Source organism: Triticum aestivum, chromosome 3A (assembly GCF_018294505.1).
Source record: "Triticum aestivum cultivar Chinese Spring chromosome 3A, IWGSC CS RefSeq v2.1, whole genome shotgun sequence".
In the NCBI taxonomy this organism is placed as follows: Eukaryota; Viridiplantae; Streptophyta; class Magnoliopsida; order Poales; family Poaceae; genus Triticum; species Triticum aestivum.
The window spans coordinates 415,625,174-415,637,605 of NC_057800.1; positions in this window are offsets into that span (position 1 = coordinate 415,625,174).

Here is a 12,432-nt window from a genome sequence, read left to right on the forward strand (position 1 = left end):
AGAATGGTGGTTGTGGAGAAGACAAAAAGAGGGGAAGATAGTCTCACATCAACTAGGCGTATCAACGGGCTATGGAGATGCCCATCAATAGATATCAATGTGAGTGAGTAGGGATTGCCATGCAACGGATGCACTAGAGCTATAAGTATATCAAAGCTCATCAAAAAAACTAAGTGGGTGTGCATCCAACTTGCTTCCTCACGAAGACCTAGGGAATTTTGAGGAAGCCCATCACAGGAATATACAAGCCAAGTTCTATAATGTAAAATTCCCACTAGTATATGAAAGTGACATAACGAGAGACTCTCTATCATGAAGATCATGGTGCTACTTTGAAGCACAAGTGTGGTAAAAGGATAGTAACATTGTCCCTTCTCTCTTTTTCTCTCATTTTTTTATTTGGGCCTTTTCTCTTCTTTTTTTATGTCCTCTTTTTTTTCGTCCGGAGTCTCATCCTGACTTATGGGGGAATCATAGTCTCCATCATTCTTTCCTCACTTTGGACAATGCTCTAAAAATGATGATCATCACACTTTTATTTTTCTTACAACTCAACAACTCGATACTTAGAACAAAATATGACTCTATATGAATGCCTCCGGCGGTGTATCGGGATATGCAATGAATCAAGAGTGACATGTATGAAAGAATTATGAACGGTGGCTTCGCCACAAATACGATGTCAACTACATGATCATGCTAGCAATATGACAATGATGGAGCGTGCCATAATAAACGGAACGGTGGAAAGTTGCATGGCAATATATCTCGGAATGGATATGGAAATGCCATGATAGGTAGGTGGTAGGTATGGTGGCTGTTTTGAGGAAGGTATATGGTAGGTGTATGATACCGGCAAAAAGTGCGCGGTATTAGAGAGCCAAGCGATGCTGGAAGGATGGGAAAAAGTGCATACAATCCATGGACTCAACATTAGTCATAAAGAACTCATATACTTATTGCAAAAATCTAGAAGTTACCAAAGCAAAGTATTACGCGCATGCTCCTAGGGGGATAGATTGGTAGGAAAAGACCATCGCACGTCCCCGACCGCCACTCATAAGGAAGACAATCAATAAATAAATCATGCTCCGACTTCATCACATAACGGTTCACCATACGTGCATGCTACGGGAATCACAAACTTTAACACAAGTATTCTTTAAATTCACAACTACTCAACTAGCATGACTCTTATATTATTACCTCCATATCTCAAAACAATTATCATGCTTCAATCTTTTCTTATTATTCAATGCACTCAAAAGAAAGTTTCACAAATCTTGAATACCAAGCATATTATTATTAAGCAAATTACCATGCTATTAAGAGACTCTCAAAATAATTTAAGTGAAGCATGAGAGATCAATAGTTTCTTTAAAAAAAATCCACCACCATGCTCTTAAAAGATCTAAGTGAAGCACATAGAGCAAAATTATAACGCTCAAAAGATATAAGTGAAGCACATAGAGCAAAATTATAACGCTCAAAAGATATTAGTGAAGCACATAGAGCAAAACTACATAGCTCAAAAGATATAATTGAAGCACATAGAGTATTCTATCAAATTTTAATTCATGTATGGCTCTCTCAAAAGGTGTGTACAGCAAGGATGATTGTGGCATACTAAAACACAAAGACACAAATAATACAATACGCTCCAAGCAAAACACATATCATGTTGGTGAATAAAAATATAGCTCCAAGTAAATTACCGATGGAAGTGGACGAAAGAGGGGATGCCTTCTGGGTGCCATGGGAATCCCCAAGCTTAGGCTCTTGCCACTTGTTGTTCCATAATCCATCAAAAGAATTCACCCAAAACATGAAAACTTCACAACACAAAACTCAATAGAAATCTCGTGAGCTCCGTTAGATAAATAAAACAAAAGACCACTTAAAGGTAATGTAATGAACTCATTCTTTAATTATATTGGTGTTAAACCTACTGTATTCCAACTTCTCTATGGATTATAAACTATTTTACTAGCCATAGATTCATCAAAATAAGCAAACAACACACGAAAAACAGAATCTGTCAAAAATAGAACAGTCTGTAGTAATCTGTAGCTAGCGCAAGATCTGGAACCCCAAAAATTCTAAAATAATTTATCTATTAATCATCTGCAAAAACAATTAACTAAATAGCACTCTCCAAATAAAAATGACAGCAGTTCTCGTGAGCGCTAAAGTTTCTGTTTTTTACAGCAAGTTCAACAAGACTTTCCCCAAGTCTTCCCAACAGTTCTACTTGGCACAAACACTAATTAAACACAAAAAACACAACCAAAACAGAGGCTAAATAAATTATTTATTACTAAAGAGGAGCAAAAAGCAAGGAATAAAAATAAAATTGGGTTGCCTCCCCACAAGCGCTATTGTTTAACGCCCCTAGCTAGGCATAAAAGCGAGGATAGATCTAGGTATTGCCATCTTTGGTAGGCAATTCTTCAATGAGGCATCTATCTTTCTTAGAAATTTCTTCCTTTCTAGTAATAATCAAACCTTTAGGCACAAGATCAAACAATTCATTCGTAGCATAAGATTCCTTAATGATAGCAAAAATATCGGGATGAATGCTTATAGATTTAAGATCCAAAGTTTCCTTACTAGATGATTCACCCTTATTCTTAGGAACATACATAAGCTTGGCAATTTTAGTGGGAGGACTAGAAGTATTCTTTACGGAAGAAAAAGCGGTTCCGAAGTTGGTAATGATACCCTCAAGTTTACCGATTCTAGTGGAATCTAGATTTATTTTCTCATTAACCATGGGTTCCTTTTCCTTAATATTTTTCAAAGTCATTCCTACCTTAGATCCATATTGGGTAATTTGATTATGGATGTTTTTATCTAGATTATCAATTGATTCAATGGTAGCAACTTTGTTTTCAATAATTTCAAGCCTTTGCATAACATGCTCCAATGTTAACATAGTTCCATTAACCAAACGAGGTGGTGAGCCAAATAAATATATCATAGCATTATAAGAATCAAAAGTGTGGCTACCCAAGAAATTCCCCCCGGTAATGGTATCAAGGATATATCTATACTAAGGACTAGCACCTACATAAAAATTGCAAAGAAGGACTGAAGTAGATTGCTTCCTGGTAGATCTATTTTGAGCATTGCAAATTCTATACCAAGCGTCTTTCAGATTTTCTCCCTCCCTTCATTTAAAATGTAGGACTTCATTCTCGGGAGATAACGGAGAAGAGATAAGATTAGTCATGACGACAAGGCAAGCGAGAAAAAGGCAAATGGAGAAAGAGAGGCGGAGAAGGAGAAGGAGATTGGGAAAGAGAGGGCGAATAAAACGACAAGGGTGAAGTGGGGGAGAGGAAAACGAGAGGCAAATGGCAACTAATGTAATGCGAGAGATAGGATTGTGATGGGTACTTGGTATGTTGACTTTTTGCGTAGACTCCCCAGCAATGGCGCCAGAAATTCTTCTTGCTACCTCTTGAGCTTGCGTTGGATTTCCCCGAAGAGGAAAGGATGATGCAACAGAGTAGCGTAAGTATTTCCCTTAGTTTTTGAGAACCAAGGTATCAATCCATTAGGAGGCCACGCTCAAGTCCTTCGTACCTGCACAAAACGATAGCTACTCGCAACCAATGCGATTAGGGGTTGTGAATCTCTTCACGGTCACTTACGAGAGTGAGATCTGATATATATAGTATTTTTGGTATTTTTGGTATAGAGATGCAAAGTGAAAAGTAAAAGGCAAAGTAAAAAAGCAAAGCAAGATTAAAGTGGTGGAGATTGATATGATGAGAATAGACCCAAGGGACATAAGTTTCACTAGTGGCTTCTCTCAAGAGCATAAGTATTCTACAGTGGGTGAACAAATTACTATGGAGCAATCGACAGAATTGAGCATAGTTATGAGAATATCTAGGCATGATCATGTATATAGGCATCACGTCCATGACAAGTAGACCGAAACGCTTCTGCATCTACTACTATTACTCCACTCATCGACCGCTATCCAGCATGCATCTAGAGTATTAAGTTAAAAGCAGAGTAACGCTTTAAGCAAGATGACATGATGTAGAGAGATAAATTCATGCAATATGAAATAAACCCCATCTTGTTATCCTCGATGGCAACGATGCAATAAATGCCTTGCTGCCCCTTCTGTCACTGGGAAAGGACACCGCAAGATCGAACCCAAAGCTAAGCACTTCTCCCATGGCAAGAACTACCAATCTAGTTGGCCAAACCAAACGGATAATTCGAAGAGACTTGCAAAGATAACCAATCATACATAAAAGAATTCAGAGAAGATTCAAATATTATTCATAAATAGACTTGATCATAAACCCACAATTCATCGGTCTCAACAAACACACCGCAAAAAGAAGAAGATTACATCGAATAGATCTCCATGAGAGAGGGGGAGAACTTTGTCTTGAGATCCAAATAGAGAGAAGAAGCCATCTAGCTAATAACTATGGACCCGAAGGTCTGAGGTAAACTACTCACACTTCATCGGAGAGGCTATGGTGATGTAGAAGCCCTCCGTGATGACGACCCTCTTTGGCGGAGCTCCGGAACAGGCCCCAAGATGGGATCTCATGGATACAGAAAGTTGCGTTGGTGGAATTAGGTTTTTGGCTCCGTCCCTATTCGTTTGGGGGTACGTAGGTATATATAGGAGGAAGAAGTACGTCGGTGGAGCTTCGATGGGCCCACGAGGGTGGGGGCGCGCCTGGGGGTATAGGGCGCACCCCCTACCTCGTGCCCACCTCGAAGCTTCCTTGGCATAGGGTCCAAGTCTCCTGGGTCATATTCAGGAAGAAAATCACGTTCCAGAAAGGTTTATTCCATTTGGACTCCGTTTGATATTCCGTTTCTTCGAAACACTGAAATAGGCAAAAAACATCAATTCTGGGCTGGGCCTCCGGTTAATAGGTTAGTCCCAAAAATAATATAGAAGTGTAAAATAAAGCCTATTATAGTCCAAAACAGTAGATAATATAGCATGGAGCAATCAAAAAGTATAGATACGTTGGAGACGTATCAGTTGCGAGGATTTATTTGTTTTGTGCATGTGCGAGGGACTCGCGCCTAGCCTCCTACTGGATTGATACCTTGGTTCTCAAAAACTGAGGGAAATACTTACACTACTTTGCTGCATCATCCCTTCCTCTTCGGGGAAAACCAACGCAGTGCTGAAGAGGTAGCAAGAAGGATTTCTGGCGCTGTTGCCGGGGAGGTCGACGCAAAAGTCAATATACCAAGTACCCATCACATACCCTTATCTCCCGCATTACATTATTTGCCATTTTCCTCTCATTTTCCTCTCCCCCACTTCACCCTTGTCGTTTTATTCGCCATCTCTCTCTATCCTCCCTCTCTTTCTCTATTTGCCTCTTTTTGCCCGCTTGCTTTTTGTTTGCTTGTGTGTTAGTTTGCTTGCTTGTCACGATGGCTCAAGATAACACTAAATTGTGTGACTTCACCAATACCAACAATAATGATTTTATTAGCACTCCAATTGCTCCTCTTACCGATGCTGAATCTTGTGAAATTAATACTGCTTTGCTGATTCTTGTCATGAAAGATCCGTTTTCCAGCCTTCCTAGTGAAGATGCCGCTACCCATCTAAATAGCTTCATTGATTTGTGTGATATGCAAAAGAAGAAAGATGTGGATAATCATATTATTAAATTGAAGCTATTCCCTTTTTCGCTTAGAGATCGTGCTAAAGCTTGGTTTTCGTCTTTGCCTAAAAATAGTATTGATTCATGGAACAAGTGCAAAGATGCTTTTATCTCTAAGTATTTTCCTCCCGCTAAGATCATCTCTCTTAGAAACAATATTATGAATTTTAAGCAACTTGATCATGAACATGTTGCACAAGCTTGGGAGAGAATGAAACTAATGATACGTAATTGCCCTACTCATGGTTTAAATTTGTGGATGATTATACAAAAATTTTATGCCGGATTGAATTTTGCTTCTAGAAATTTTTTTATATTCGGCCGCGGGAGGCACTTTTATGGAAATCACTTTAGGAGAAGCTACTAAACTCCTAGATAATATTATGGTTAATTATTCTCAATGGCATACTGAAAGATCTACTAATAAGAAGGTGCATGCAGTAGAAGAAATTAATGTTTTGAGTGGAAAGATGGATGAACTTATGAAATTATTTGCCAGTAAGAGTGTTTCTTCTGATCCTAATGATATGCCCTTGTCTAATTTGATTGAGAATAATAATGAGTCTACGGATGTGAATTTTGTTGGTAGGAACAATTTTGGTAACAACGTGTATAGAGGAAATTTTAATCCTATGCCTTATCCTAGTAATCCCTCTAATAATTATGGTAATTCCTACAACAATTCATTGATGCCCTCTTATTTTGAATCTAATATTAAAGAATTTATTACTTCGCAAAAGAATTTCAATGCTTTGATTGAAGAAAGATTACTTAAGATTGATGAGTTGGCTAGGAACGTTGATAGAATTTCTCTTGATGTTGATTCTTTGAAACTTAGATCCATTCCACCTAAACATGATATCAATGGTCTCTCAAAGCCATGAGAATTTCCATTGATGAGTGCAAAGAAAGAACCGCTAGGATGCGTGCTAAAAAAGATGCCTTTATAAGAGCGTGTTCTTCTAGTTCCTATGAAAATAAAGATGAAGATCTAAAAGTTATTGATGTGTCCCCTATTAAATCTTTGTTTTGCAATATGAATCTTGATAATGATGGGACTGAATATGATCCACCTTTACCTAGAAGGCGTTCCAAGAATTCAGAATTTTTTGATCTTGATGCTAAAATTGATAAAAGTGGGATTGAAGAAATTAAAACCCTAGATGTTGCTAAACCCACTATTATGGATTTCAAGGAATTTAACTATGAAAATTGCTCTTTGATTGATTGTATTTCCTTGTTGCAATCCGTGCTAAATTCTCCTCACGCTTATAGTCAAAATAAAGCGTTTACTAAACATATCATTGATGCCTTGATGCAATCTTATGAGGAAATACTTGAATTGGTAGTTTCTATCCCTAGAAAACTCTATGATGAGTGGGAACCAACTATTAAAATTAAAATTAAAATTAAAGATCATGAATGCTATGCTTTATGTGATTTGGGTGCTAGTGTTTCCACGATTCCAAAGACTTTGTGTGATTTGTTAGGTTTCCGTGATTTTGATGATTGCTCACTAAACTTGCACCTTGCGGATTCCACTATTAAGAAACCTGTGGGAAGAATTAATGATGTTCTTATTGTTTCAAATAGGAATTATGTGCCCGTAGATTTTATTGTTCTAGACATAGATTGCAATCCTTCATGTCCTATTATTCTTGGTAGACCTTTCCTTAGAACGATTGGTGCAATTATTGATATGAAGGAAGGAAATATTAGATTCCAATTTCCATTAAGGAAAGGCATGGAACACTTTCCTAGAAAGAAAATTAAATTACCTTATGAATCTATTATGAGAGCCACTTATGGATTGCCTACCAAAGATGGCAATACCTAGATCTATCCTTGTTTGTTATGCCTGGCTAGGGGCGTTAAACGATAGCGCTTGTTGGGAGGCAACCCAATTTTATTTTTATTCCTTGCTTTTTGATCCTGTTTAGTAATAAATAATTTATCTATCCTCTGTTTGGGTTGTGCTTTTTGTGTTTGTTAGTGTTTGTGCCAAGTAGAACCGTTGGGAAGACTTGGGGAAAGTCTTGTTACACTTGCTGTAAAAAACAGAAACTTTAGCGCTCACGAGAACTGCTGCCATTTTTATTTGGAAAGTGATATTTAGTTAATTATTTTTTCAGATGATTAATTGATAAATTCCTCACGTCCAGAAAGTTATTTAAGAATTTTTGGGGTTCCAGATCTTGTGCTAGCTACATATTACTGCAGACTGTTCTGTTTTTGACAGATTCTGTTTTTTCGTGTGTTGTTTGCTTATTTTGATGAATCCATGGCTAGTAAAATAGTTTATAAACCATAGAGAAGTTGTAATACAGTAGGTTTAACACCAATATAAATAAAGAATGAGTTCATTACAGTACCTTGAAGTGGTCTTTTGTTTTATTTCGCTAACGGAGCTCACGAGATTTTCTACTTTGAGTTTTGTGTTGTGAAGTTTTCAAGTTTTGGGTAAAGATTTGATGGATTATGGAACAAGGAGTGGCAAGAGCCTAGGCTTGGGGATTCCCATGGCACCCCCAAGATAATCTAAGGACACATAAATGACAGAGCTTGGGGATGCCCCAGAAGGCATCCCCTCTTTCGTCTACTTCTATCGGTAACTTTACTTGGAGCTATATTTTTATTCGCCACATGATATGTGTTTTGCTTGGAGCGTATTGTATGATTTGAGTCTTTACTTTTTAGTTTACCACAATCATCCTTGCTTTACACACCTTTTGACAGAGCCATACATGATTTGGAATTTGTTAGAATACTCTATGTGCCTCACTTATATCATTTGAGTTATATAGTTTTGCTCTAGTACTTCACTTATATCTTTTAGAGCACGGTGGTGGATTTGTTTTACAAAAAATATTGGTCTCTCATGATTCACTTAGATTATTTTGAGAGTCTATCATGGTAATTTGCTTAAAAAATCCTAATATGCTTGGAATTCAAGAATAGTAAAAGAACTTCCTTATGAGTGTGTTGAATGCTATGAGAAGTTTGATGCTTGATAATTGTTTTGAGATATGAAGATGGTGATATTAGAGTTATGCTAGTTGAGTAGTTGTGAATTTGAGAAATACTTGTGTTAAAGTTTGTGATTCCCGTAGCATGCACGTATGGTGAACCATTATGTGATGAAGTCGGAGCATGATTTATTTTTTGATTGTCTTCCTTATGAGTGGTGGTCGGGGACGAGCGATGGTCTTTTCCTACCAATCTATCCCCCTAGGAGCATGCGCGTAATACTTTTCTCTGATAACTTGTAGATTTTTGCAATAAGTATATGAGTTCTTTATGGCTACTATTGAATCCATGGATTATACACACTTTTCTCACCCTTCCACCATTGCTAGCCTCTCTAATACCGCGCACCTTTCGCCGGTATCATACACCCACCATATACCTTCCTCAAAACAGCCACCATACCTACCTATTATGGCATTTCCATAGCCATTCCGAGATATATTGCCATGCAACTTTCTAGCATTCCATTTATTATGACACACTCCATCATTGTCATATTGCTTAGCATGATCATGTAGTTGACATCGTATTTGTGGCAAAGCCACCATTCATAATTCTTTCATATGTGTCACTCTTGATTCATTGCACATCCCGGTACACCGCCAGAGGCATTCATATAGAGTAATATTTTGTTCTAAGTATCGAGTTGTAATTGTTGAGTTGTAAGAAAAATAAAAGTGTGATGATCATCATTATTAGAGCATTGTCCCAGTGTGGAAAGGTTGATGGAGACTATGATTCCCCCACAAGTCGGGATGAGATTCCGGTCGAAAAAAAGAGAGAAAGAAAAGAGGCCATAAAAAGGGAGAAAAGGCCCAAATAAAAAATGAGAGAAAAAGAGAGAAGGGTCAATGTTACTATCCTTTTACCACACTTGTGCTTCAAAGTAGCACCATGATATTCATGATAGAGAGTCTCCTATGTTGTCACTTTCATATACTAGTGGGAATTTGTCGGTGTACTAGAGTAGGGGTACCCTAGTATCCCGAACTCGTGCACGGGCAGTTGCAGCACCCCGCGGCAAGGCTTGCCGGGTGACCGCCAAGACCCTCCGTGGTTCCCTTGAAGACCATTCAAGATCAAAGTACACAAACCAAGGCCCCGGCAAGAGGAGCTTGCCGGGAGGGCCAACCAAGGCCCCGGCAAGAGGATCTTGCCGGGAAGAGCCAAGGCCCCGGCAAGAGGAGCTTGGCGGGAAGGCCAACCAAGGCCCCGGCAAGAGGATCTTGCCGGGAAGAGACAAGACCCCGGCAAGAGGAGCTTGCCGGGAAGGCCACTCAAGGCATACCAAGAAAGCTTGCCGTGACGCGCCCTGCGTCCCGGCAAGATCCGGCGAGCGACAAGCTTCCGGACGCGACAAGACGACGGCCGCGGCAAGGAGCTTGCCGCGGGAAACCACCACTTCGTGCCCGCGCTCCAGCACACCTGCTAACGTGTCGCTCTAGGACTCTCCCAAGCACACGTGGCAGGAGGCTGTGCAGCTAGGGGTACGTGGTGGCAAGCGGAGATGAAGAGAAGCCCATCGTGGCAAACGGTGGCGCTCCTAACGGTCACCTTTTGCACTGTTTAGGAGACTCAGACAGGCATTTAATGCCCTTGTCCCCTGCCGTCAGAGTTAGGTAGGGTGCACTGTATCCACAGTAGCGGTAGCTGCACCTACCGCATCCTTTTCCATTTTTACCCTCCTAGTCTACGCTGCCACCTGTGGGTGACCCCTTGAGAGTATAAAAGGAGGCCCAAGCGCAATGTAGAGGGGGTTCGGCCGGTTCGGCTCATTCGAGACACCAGAAACACTCCCACGCTTAGTCTGGTAGCGTCGATCGCTCCTGAGCAAAGATTCAATACACACAAACAAGCAGCAGTAGGGTTTTACGCATCCGTGCGGCCCGAAGCTGGGTAAAACTGCCCGCGTGTACTGCCTCGATCCGCTCTTTGTGCGCTCTCCGCCTCCCACCGAACCGAAAGGGGCCCTATCCCCATAGGTGTTGGTGGATCAGCACCCCCCGACATCTTTAGCGCGCTAGGTAGGGGGCGTCGAGATTGTGCGAACCCGATCCGGCGTGCACGCAAGCTAAATCTTCATCGTCTTCATCGACATGCCACCGAAGAAGAAGGATTCGGAGGCAGCTGTTCCGTCCACGTCAAGGCTCAGCTGTTCTTCATCGTCATGGCTCCTAAGAAGCGGGCCAGCAAAAGAACGGCGCCAGTGCGGCAACAAAAAAGCTAAGTCGTGCGAAACTTTAGATATTTCCTTTCTATATAAAGTTATCCGCCTCGTAGATCTTGTTCTTTGTACGGAAAACCTGTGCGCGGAGGAATCAACTCGTAGCTAGTTGCGCCCTTACTTTGTTTCGAGTCCTCTCAACAACTTAAGTGAGCTGCTAGAGCCCTTACTTTGCTTCGAGTCCGCTCAGCAACTTAAGTGAGCCGCTAGCGCCCTTACTTTGTTTCGAGCCCGCTCAACAACTTAAGTGAGCTGCAACTAGGTGCGACAAGGTTGCTTGTCGGTAGCGACCCCGCCAGCAGGCTGCTGAAGTTCCGCACTCGGCGCTCGCGGCAAGGGTGCCTGCACCGGCAAGTTTCCCTAGAAAGCGTAGGGTGGACGTACAAAGAGAGGTTGAACAGGAAGATAGCATGCACTATTTATTTGAGATTTCTGCATAGACCTGTATGCCAAGGAGCCTTCTCGGGGCTAGTTGCACTCCATGTTGCCTCGAGTCTGCTCGGCAACTTGTGCGGTTGCGCTAGAACCAAGAAGGTAAACCTTTCCGGGAGGCGATGTTCCTGAATAGCCGCTAAGGGCCCGTTCCCTCAAGCGCTGCTGGCTGGATCATACGCACCGGAAAGCATTCCAGCAGGCATAGGGAATATGTAGCAGAAGTCAAAATTCACAAGCGAGCTAAGTGCACTTCGGATGCTAATCACTTGTCATGTTTGAACGCAGTTATGGCCCAGGGGCTGGCAACGCCCTTAGGACCAATCTTTTTGGTGTCAAGAACGACGAAGTTCTTCGCCATAAGCCTTTCCGGCAACGATCTTGCTGGGAGCCGGTGTCAAGAACGACGAAGTTCTTCGCCATAAGCCTTTCCGGCAACGATCTTGCCGGGAGCCGGTGTCAAGAACGACGAAGTTCTTCGCCATAAGCCTTTCCGGCAACGATCTTGCCGGGAGCCGGTGTCAAGAACGATGAAGTTCTTCGCCATAAGCCTTTCCGGCAACGATCTTGCCGGGAGCCGGTGTCAAGAACGACGAAGTTCTTCGCCATAAGCCTTTCCGGCAACGATCTTGCCGGGAGCCGGTGTCAAGAACGATGAAGTTCTTCGCCGTAAGCCTTTCCGGCAACGATCTTGCCGAGAGCCGGTGTCAAGAACGACAATGTTCTTCGCCATAAGCCTTCCTGGCAATAAGCTTGCCGGAAGCCGGCATCGAGAACGTCAAAGTTCTCTGCCAAAGATAAAAACCTTCCTGGCAACAAGCTTGCCGGAAGCCGGCATCGAGAACGTCGAAGTTCTCTGCCGAAGATAAAAGCCTTCCTGGCAACAAGCTTGCCGGAAGCCGGCATCGAGAACGTCAAAGTTCTCTGCCAAAGATAAAAGCCTTCCTGGCAACAAGCTTGCCGGAAGCCGGCATCGAGAACGTCAAAGTTCTCTGCCAAAGATAAAAGCCTTCCTGGCAACAAGCTTGCCGGAAGCCGGCATCGAGAACGTCAAAGCTCTCTGCCGAAGATAAAAGCCTT